This window comes from Protopterus annectens, chromosome 5.part0 (genome assembly GCF_019279795.1).
Source record: "Protopterus annectens isolate FY-2018-M chromosome 5.part0, PAN1.0, whole genome shotgun sequence".
Classification (NCBI taxonomy): domain Eukaryota; kingdom Metazoa; phylum Chordata; order Ceratodontiformes; family Protopteridae; genus Protopterus; species Protopterus annectens.
This window is the reverse complement of record NC_056735.1, coordinates 500708562-500720269: the sequence shown is the minus strand read 5'-3', so window position 1 is coordinate 500720269 and position 11708 is coordinate 500708562.

The window sequence follows — 11708 nt, the reverse complement described above, 5'->3', positions numbered from 1 at the left end:
CAATGGAAGCTCAAACATCAAAAAACAAGACTTTCACAAATAATTTCACCAGAGAAAGAAGTCTGCACAAAGTGACAAAAAACTGCAAAACAGCAAACAGACCTACAGAAGCAGACTGCCAAAATGAAGACAGAACAACCCCTTTTTATGGAAGAACTCAAAGCAGCTCTAACACTTTTGCCATTCTTTCACCACTAGCCAAAATAATGGAGAAGTGCATACACAAGCAGCTAATGCAATATCTTGTACAGAACAATCTACTGTCTTAACTCTCAGCATGGCTTTAAGCCACATCACAATGCCACCTCTGACCTCCTTTCCTTTACTGATGCCATTAACCAAAACAGGAATGACAATAGGCTATCCTCAGCCCTCTTTCTTGTCCTATCAAAAGTCTTTGATATGGTCAACCAGTAATCTCCCTGAGCAATCATGCAAGACAGTGGTTCCAGTCCTATCTGACTGGCAGACAACAGGCTGTATTTTGGCAGGTCAAACTATCTACCCAGCTGTCTCTCACACTCGGTGTCCCTCAAGGCTCCATTTTAGGACCACTACTCTTTTTTATTTTCATCAATAACCTTCACACTGCTATCCCCCAAAGCTACCCGCATTCAATATGCAGAGGATTCCACTCTAATCTGCTCACCCTCCTCCCCATCTGACCTACAAATCGTAATGCAAAACACATTTAACACTATTGAAAACTGGCTCTCCAACTAACGTCTACTGCTGAACCCCAATAAAATTAAACTTCTATTCTTTACCCCACTAGTAAATCCACCCCATTTTCCTTCTCTGTTACATCAAACAATGGTACCTCTATCTCCACAGACGCCTATAATATGCTTTTAGAGGTTATTATACATAATAATCTTAAATTTGACCTACATGTCAACAAAGCCATACAAATCACCAATAAGAAGCTTGGATCTCTTTACAGAAACAAGACATTTTTCACCCCATTGGCTAGAACTGCAATTGCCCAGTCGCACCTACTCTCTACTCTTATATATGCCTCTCCTGTACTCTCCAACCTTAATAAATCTGAACTGGGTAAGCTCTTCCACAGCTACAAACATATTGCTAGATTCGACACTGGCTCAAAATACAGAACCCATCATTGCAAGAACCTTAATCAACTAAGGTGACTAGAGCTGCCCAGTTTAATTCAATTCAATCAACTCTTAATAGCACACAAAATTCCAAAATACCAACCTGAAGATACCCCATCACTTAAAAATATTATAAAATCATTCAATAACTTGAGGTCATTATGGTTATCCAACAAACTACTGGTCCAAATCTACAAAGCTAATAACTCAGCTGGTGAATCCCTGTTTGCCAAGTTTGTTGGCAAAACCTGGAATTCACTGCCAAACTTTATAACCTTTCAACCCTCCCTAAGTCTCTTAAAAAAAAACATCAAACAGTATTTCAAAATGAACTGGCTTTGATTCTGTACCAACCATGATTAAGCTACAAAATGAAAATCCTACCTAGATAGTATTGTAAGCATTTAATGCTCAACACTGTTTGTTCCAATCTGATAATTTTATTTATTTTTAATGTGACAGACCATGTAACTTGTGAATCCCTCTTGGGGGCAATACTAAACCAACTTGTAAATATGTTTGACTCTTTGTCTTGCATTTTAGTATGTATCTAATTTTTGTGTAATCTTTGAATTTTTGTCAATGGAGCTTTTCTCCCCGGGCCTCTGCTGAAAATGGACATATATCCAGTTGGATTATCCCGGTCAACAAATGTAAAATAAAATAAATAATAAATAAGAAGAAATACACTCCTTTTCTACAAAACTAAATGCTTTTGGAAGTACTTTAGATCAAATATTTTCTAGACTAGAGAAAAATGAAGCGAAAACTGTAGAAAATGAAACTAAGATAGAAGAAATCAGAATTACTAATCCCACAGAAAAACGGTGTCTGAACTACAACAAAAATAATAGATTTAGAAGCAAGATCCAGAAGAAAAAATGTGCTTATCAAGGGCATCACTGAATCATACGAACAAGCTTCTTTATATACTGCAATTAAAGAAATCTTTGAAATACTCTTAGACAAAAACTCCTACGGTACAAAAATTTGTAATAGTGAAATTTCATAGAGCATTAAGAAAATCTCAAACTCTTGAGCCCCCAAGGCAAGTCTATGTGAGACTACTGAATGCAGCTCATGCTAACATGGTTTTGCAAGCTGACACATTCTATCACCTTTCTGTACATACTTAATAAAAACAAAATAAATTTCCAAATGAAGTATCCTGCTTCTCTACAATTCCAATACAAGGGGTCTACATACCAAGTCAAAAATAAAGAAGAAGCAAAATCAGCTTTCTTAAAGGTATTCCACGAAATCCCTCCAAAATAACCAATGAAATGTAAGTAACATTTAATTTATACTGATCTTATCAGTATTTAGAATCCATTTAGACTGCAAATGACCTAAAATCTGAAGAAATGCAGGTGCCACTAGTATTTTTATGCATTATTTTGAAGTTTCTGAAGATGTTTTAGCTTTATATTGCAAGAAAAAGTCTCCATGGCATTTATTTTCCATTGCAACATTCTAAAGCCATTTTTCCAGGAAGCTGAGACATATCAGATGTCCCATGGCCTTTGACCTAATTATCTCATTCAGTGATGTCAGAGCTAATTCTGGCCTACAGCAATGAAGAAGTCCCAAAAAGAATCTATAACCATGTGAATGCATTGTGCCATCCAATAGCTTGACCAGATTGCCATCCAGGAAGTAAACTACAGTATTACAAAGCTGAAAATCGAGAGGTATCTACACTTAATGAAAAAGAACAATTCATGTCTCAAAAATCACTCAGGTACTACAAAACTTCCTTAATTCACTAACTGTAAGCTTTAAAAGGCAGTTATTAAAGAAGAATATTTATCTAACTATTAGCAAACTAGATGATGTAAAGGAAGAAATTAAGCTTTAAACAAGAACTGAATGAGAAAGCTAAGGTTACAGTGATCTCTCCAGAATAAAATGGCTTATGAAGAAAATATGCACTACACATTTGGACTTGGCTAAAATACTTCTGTAAATAAAAATGACTTTATGCTCATCTAACAGTTTTTTTTCTCATTGGACTAGTATTAGTCGGAATACTAGAAAAGGTCAAGTAACAACTTTGTGTACTAGTTGCATTTTAATATGAAGCATATAAGGAGCTATATTTTATGTTGATTTTCTATATGTTTATATAGGTGGAACACAAGAAGGGTGCTTATAATATATGCGCATAGTATATCTGTATAATACACTATGTAGTAACAGAGTCCGTTTTTTCCACTAAAATAAGTTCCAATGTCTGAACTATATAGTACTCAAAAGAAGGTTTTGATAAAAAATATTATATCTAGCCACATGGTTACATCTATAGGATTATATTTTTTGTATTGAAATTTGACATTACAAGCCACAACTTACCCCTATTGCCTAATTGGTTTAATAACATCTATATTTGTTATCTTATTTAAGTTGCTGGCTGAATGGCGTTTATCCTAACAGTGTTGTGATGTTTTTTGAAATGCAAAATATTTACTGTAAGATAGTTAAAATTGTGTATATGTTTAGTTTTTTTCAATTCTAGAATGATGTATATGTGAATTGTTTATGGGATTAACCTTTCTCCTTCAGAGGATAGTGGTAAGTGGTCAGGCACTAAGAAAATTCTGAATGAGAGTTATGTCACCTTCTCTTCTCAAACTATTATTTCTCAAAACACAGTAATCAGTATTCTCAATGCTTTGACAACCCCCCCCCCATGACACACATAGTTAATTCAGGTACAGGATTATTCAAAACAATACTCACATAACATGATTAACATAGCCTCATGGAATGTAAATGGCTTTTAGGACATTAAGAAGTAACAGTTATACTCCTCATATACAAGTCGAAGTCAGATATAACTATTTTGCAGGAAACATGACTATGGAACAATGGGACAAGGGAACAGAAAAAAATACTAAGTGGATTCAGCAAATAATAGCAGCTGGGGACAGTACCTCATCAAGAGGAACAGCTATAATAATTAAGTAATCTTTTAAAGGGAACATCATTAAACATAGTTATGATACTAAAGGGAGATGGTGCTATTTCACATGTTTGCTTTCAGCATACATAAAACCTGTATTACTTTGTAATGTTTATGGTCCTTGTAACTATCAGTTTGATCTTGATTTCTTAATTGAAATGTATAACTTACCAATTAAGCACCCAGATCATCTGATTATAATTGGTGGAGATTGGAATATAGCAATTAATCCATTCAAAGACAGATCGAATAAAAATTATAGTCAATCTCCCCAAGCCACAACATTTTTATCAGAACTAATTAAAGATTTCAACCTAACAGATCCCTTTGAACTTAACAACACAGAATTGACATATTTCTAATTTCTCAAAGCTTTGCTCATTATGAAGTGCAATATAACTCAGAACCTAGATCATTATCAGACCATTCAAAAATAAATCTAACAATAACACAAAATAAAACTGGCTTTACTACCAACAGTACATCTAACTGGATATTTAACTCAGACCTGTTGAAAATTAAAGAAGTGGAACAAGAGATTATATGCACTCGTACTCACTTAAATGAAAACTTTGCAAACAGCAATATCCCTTTGGATATTCAATGGGCTGCCTTTAAAGTTACGGCTATGGGTACCCTCATCCAAAAAGCATTATATTATAAAAAGCAAAGAAGGAAAAAAATAAGTAAAATAGAAAGTAAGCTAAGGCTATTTTAACTGGAACTGCAAAGAAACAGCACTCCTAATATTGAGAAACAAATAGCAAGTCTACAGAAACAGTTAAATGAGATTATAATGCAATAGTATACATTTACAGAACTTAGAATGCTGCAAAAATATGTGGAGTGGGCACAAACTCCTTCTAAAATGTTAGCAAGACTTATCAATGTTAGGAAACTCACAAGTAAAATACAAGAAATAAAATATAAAGACAAAATGTATAAATCTGATATTGAAATAATAGGGGTTTTCGAAGAAATATTTCAAACTATTTACAATCCACAAGATCATATTAATGACAACCTGTTCCAAACAATTGTGGATAATCTAAAATTCCCTCAGATTAGTGACTTTCAATCTAATAATCTCAAATGTCCATTAACAGAAGAGGAAGTAATTAAGGCTATTGATAAATTAAAACCTGGAAAAGCTCATGGTCCTGATGGGTATGTAGCAGAATTTTATAAACATTTTAAGCAACAAATAACACCAGTACTTTTAAAATTATACAACTATATAATAAAAGTTGGGATATCAGACCTTTATCGGAACAACTCCAAAACCGTATTTATCCCAAAACCAAATACAGATCCCACAAATCAAACAACTATAGACCCATAGCTCTGATAAATATGGATATTAAGATATTTTCAACAATTTTAGCACAAAGGATGCAGAAAGTAGCCCCAGCTATAATTGCACCTGAACAGCTAGGCTTTATGAATCAGAGACAAGTAAAGGACAACACATTAAGCATTGATGCCCTAACCTACTTATGTGCCAAGGACAAATCCCCTAAATACACATTATCAGTAGATGCAACAAAAGCCTTAGTCAGAGTCAATCAAAAATTCCTCCTCTATGTACTTTATCAATTTGGATTCCCAAAAGAATACATAAAAATGCCTAAAATATTATATACTAAAGCAACTACAACTCTCTATAGCAATAAGAAAACTTCTAACCCAATACAAATAGTTAATGGAACCAGACAGGGATGCTCACTCACCAAACTTGTTTAATTTCCATACAGAAACATTACTACTGCAAATTACCCAGAGAACATACCACCATCTTATTTCAGTATCAAAAACTCAAATAAAATACACAGTTTTTGCAGACAATCTCAATATTTACTTTCAATATCCAAATACTGATTTAAATAAAATCCTATCATCCATAGATACATTTCCCTAGTATTTAACTATGAAATTAATCCTAAGAAGTCAATTATTTATCCAATTAACCTGCTGGGGACATAAGGAATTTTACTTTCCAGAGACTAATGTTAAAGTGAAATTTACTTTAAAATATTTAAGTATAATTTTGACCATACACAATCAGATATGTTCAATAATAATACAGTTAAAACTTGGTCAAATATAGTCAGTAACACTAATAAATGGGAAAAACTTAAACTATCTACATTATCAAAAGTTTCAGTTGTAAAAATTAACATATCGCCTAAGATTCTATATCATCTGAATGCCACTTTCATGAAAATTCCAGTTACTTTCTTCAACAAGATAAAAGTTCAACTGGCAAAATTCATATGGTACCCAAAAAGTACAAGAATTAGCTATAATAAGCAATTACCCTCAAAAGAAAAAGGAGGCTTAAGTGTTCCTGATTTTCAATTGTACTATGAAATTATCAATGCAAGTCGCATCATGCAGATTGCAAATCATGACCCTATAGGTAATGAATGGTACCCATTATGGATGAAATTATTTCACCAGAATATTATAACATATAAAGTTAATCCAAAAACAATTCCCTTCTTAAGACAACAAAAATTCACCCAATCTTAATAAACTGCTGTGAAATTTTCAATAAGCTATTGATATCAATAAATTTAAAATACACAATTACTCTTCTGCAACCAATGCATAACAACCCAGATATAAAACTAGCAAACAGTATGGTAAACCTAGATAAAATACCCTTTAATAAAAAATTATACAGCATGGGATTTTTACAAATTCAATAACCTTTCAATGGAAAATATCATGAAACTACTTAAAGCAAGCAAGCAATCAATATAAAATGATAATTAAACAAATCTTATACCTAGTAAGTACTATAACCAAATATATCAATGTAGTTGAGCAATATGTTAACTTAGCACAAATTCTAAAATTGATTTTGAGTAAAAAGAAAATGATATCAAATACATATAAATTAATAGCAAATATTAAATATCAAAATAGAATTATTTTTTCAAAATTTTGGGAAAGTAAAAATAACACCATAACAGACAATCAAAAGGAATTAGCTATTAGAAATATTATGAAACTGACGCCATAGAAAAAGTTAATATACACACAGATCTTGATCTTCAGTAATGCCTACCATACACCTGTTCACCTTAACAAATTCAACCCATCCAAGTCACCATATTGGCCCTTTTGTCTTAATAAACAGGCAGATATTCTCCACATCTTTTAGAGCTGCAAAACAGTTTATAAACTATGGTGCTCACTAACTAAGATTCCTTTTAGAGAAATCAGGCTATTCAAAATGTATGTTGTCATGGGAGACAGCTATACTACATGTATTCAAATGCAATAATAATAATTTCTCTAAACACATTATAATAACATTATGCACCCTATTAAAAGCTTACATAGAAAAAATCTGGATAGACAGAAGCTGGTCAGAATATAAAAGCATGGCAAAAAAAACATATATTGGCCAAGAAGCTGTATACAAAAAGTTAGAAGAACCAAATCTACTATCAGAGGTACTGCAAAGCATTAATTGATATTCTATCATAAACAGTAAGTTAAATGCTAATTATATAAGGTTAGTTAACACATCACTTAGTTGAGGTTAATAACCACAACAATTAAGGTGACATGTTTGTACATATGTATATAGGGTATAGTAGAGTAAATTGTTATCATTCTGTAGGTTGATGTTATATCTCTAGTACTGCTCACAATTGCAAAATAATGTACAAGAGAACTGCTATATGATAAAAGTTCTTGGACAAAATCATAATATAAGCATATCCTCGTAGTAACTCAAAATTGCAGATCTACCTAATTTGGATGTTAATTAGTAAAGCGTGCAATATCTATTATTTCTTGCTTATGGCATGCATTCTGTAACATCAACTGTACCACATGTATATGTCTTGTTTATCGTCTTCTGCATATTTTGTGAAAAATTATTTAATAAAAAAAAATTGATAAAAAAAAAAGACTGCAGAACATCAGGTATGCAAGAAGTTTACCTTTCCCCACTGAAATTTGATCTTGTTGTTGGTATATTTAATTTGCAGGGGGTGTAGAGGATGCAGGCAAACTTGATCCTCCTCCGCAAGAAACGTTTTTTTTTTTTTTTTTTTTTTGCTGGTGAATTTAATATTCATCTTTTGTGATGAGTGCATTGAGGGTCAGTGCTTTGTAGGAAATGTCCTTAATTCACACAAACACATACTCACACACACACACGCACACGCGCACACGCACACACACACACACTCACACACGCACACGCACACACACACACACACACACACACACACACACACACACACACACACACACACATACATGCACACACACACACACACACACACACACATGCACATGCACACACATGCACACACACACACACACACACACACACACACACACACACACACACACACACACACACACACACACACACACACACACACACACACACACACACACACACACACACACACACACACACACACACACACATTTATATAGCTATAGATATACCCTTGGATTCAATAAACTCTGAGTAAGCTTCATGTGAAGCCTACACAAAAGTTATGTGTAAGTGTGTGGTGAGCAGCAGCTCTTAATGAATATTCATGCCATGGCTCGCCTTTAAACATAAACAAGTAGGGTTTTGTGGTGGCCAGGAAACCATGTAAAGCAACATGAATAGCAAACTTAGTTACAGCATAGTAAACTGGGTAAGTGGGATTGTGCAGAATGCCACATGGACCACCAGTGTTTTTCATTTTAATGTATTTTGTTGTGAGGACAGGACAGGACAGTGTATGTGTACACTCCAGCATAGTGGGCTAGCAGGATTGCACAGAATGCCACATGGAATACCAGAGTTTTTCATATATTAATGCATTATGTTGCGGGGAGAGGACAGGAGAGTGTATGTGTGGAATCCAGCATACTGGGCTAGCTGGATTGCGTGGAATGCCACATGGACCACCGGAGATTTTCATATATTAATGTATGTGTTGCATCCACAGGACACGACATTGTATATAGGATCATAAGATCATAAGAAGTTACTAGGCTATTGACCCTAAGGCCCTTACAAGCCTAGCCAAGATTTGAACCTATGTTCCAACAAGTCAGCACCCTATGCCACTGTCCTACAGGGATACAGGTGGAATCTCAGGGGTGTATTTTCTGTTCCCCATCCCGTTATCTAAGTTGCACTTAAAAAGGTTTATTAAGATAATCTGCTTTATGTGGAGAGGGAGTCTATTCCACAAAAGGGGAGTCTCTGGGACACAAATCTGTCCTGCCAACAACTTCTATTGATGCCACAGACCTGGTTGAGGTTGTGCATGTGGATTACTCAAGTGGAGCTTGACTTGCAGATATGCAGAGGTCTCATCAGGGAGGGGTCTGAGATTGCTTTGTATGCCAGACAGAGGTCACCTCAGAGGAGTCTATAGGAGACTGAGTAGAAGGACAGGACTTGTAGTCTATCCATGTAGGGTAGATGTTTTAGGCCCTAGATTCTCTGGGTGAGGAACCTCTGTAGCCTCTTCAGCTGCTGCATGTGCTTTGTAAGGTACATGCTGAAAGGGGCATTGCACTCAATAATGAGTTTTATAAGGGAAGAATACATAGTGTTGAGTATTGGTAAATCCCATTCCAGGAAGTCTATACAAGTTGTGTCAATGATCTGTAAGGGTGCATTGACTGCTGTTTATAAGAAACAGTCATAGAAGGAGTGCTTATTGAATAGGAATGCACATATGAAATTTAGGGATAAACAGGAAAGAGGGCAGGTGAAACATTATAATGTACCGCACATGAGGAAATCTAAAAGGAAGACAGTTGCAGCAAGAACACTAATCACATCTCCACATGTCACAGTGACGAATATATATAAGAGGAGAATGTCTGTGTGATATAAGCATCCAGACATGAACAACAGAGAGGACATGTATCCTGGATGTTAGATACAATTGTGTTTAGATGCATATTGTGAAGCTGTGCAAACTGATTTAGCTAAGTATGCCTTTATTGTCAGCAGAGGCTTCCAACAAGTAGGGCACAGATACAGGCGCATGGCCAATAGTAAAACCATCACACACAATCATGGACAGTATTAGAATAATACCATTAATATCTATGTCTCTGATACAACATATATGTTTCTAAGTGAGCATAGATGGTTCTGCACACTTGTACAATTATTAGGACATGTCAGCAATCTATGAGTATAATCAAGCACACTCTCCTGACACTAAGATATGCATGAGGTATGAGAAGACTCACATGACATTATGTTCACTACAAGCTAGTTGACTGATGTGCACAGCAGAGATATATGTGGCACAATCTGCACTGTCAAGAATGTAAACCATGCCATCAATGGCATTAAACAGCTATGTATGTCATGAGTGCATCACCAAAACAGATATCACACAAGCATGTGGTATTACACCTTGATGGTGGTTCAGTTCCATCAGTCATTAATGTTTGTGCAACAAAACTAATACCTAGGTAGGCACAACCAGATGAGTGATAGCCCACAGTGACAAAGGTGGTACACTTGAGTTACACATCATTGGAAGACATGTATGGAGGAAAATGAGGAAGGGCACATTGTACTCAGGTACTGGTGTGGTGAAGGCTGCGAACTTTGAAGGTATTATGGCTTGTCATGAGGATGTCCTACACATACTCTGTGGTTGTATTACATACAAGGGAGTACTCACTGCAATGGATGCATACTGGTGAACATTCTACATACCATGTATCCCAGGTGACAGGGCACATGACAACTGGTCTGCTAATAGGATGTGATGTCTACATGATACTGAGTTTGTGCATTTGTTTGCATAATGAAACATGCATTTGTTTGCATAATGAAACAGATCTCCACATATTTTTACATTTTTTTCCTATCTCATATGTTGCCATCTTTGTGGCAGCAGTCTTTGATGTTTGTTGATACTGTCTGTATTATACCAATATCACAGTTGAAGTCAATGTTTGTCCACAGTGTGTATGTCATTCTTGACATCTGTGATTTTAGTCACAGAGAGGAAAGGGCATGGCAGACAGCCCTGATATACACACTTGATCACTGGACACAGGATATAGGCCACTTCACAGATTTTTACATATTTATATGCCACATATGTGATCCCCTGTTCTACCCACTTGGTGATACAGGTGCTGATGGCCACATCTGTCATTGTGGAATGAATACCTCAATGCGGACTCCTGTTGACTGCTTTGGTCTTTTAAAGTTCCATAGGATAATGCTGTTTGAGGACATCTGACAGATGTAACAGACATAGATGTAGCATCAAAAACACACACCTGTCTGTTGCACACAGCCAGGATATTACAGTGTCCATTTAGAGTGCTGAGTCACACTACAGGTGATCTGTGATGTTGTTTCTATGTAATAGGCTGTATAGGATCATAGGATCATAGGCGGTTACCAGGCTATCGACCCAGAGGTAATTTCAAACCAAAGTTTTACCATAGATACTCTAGTCAATGCACAGGACTGTATTTATTAATGATTACCTATGCCCAGGAAGCTTGTGGGTGCTATCCACAGTAAGAATTTATGGTGCCCTATCCTCTCGTCCAGGTTCATTTTGAACAGTGACATAGAGGTGCTCTGCTTCACATGAACTGGCAGCCTA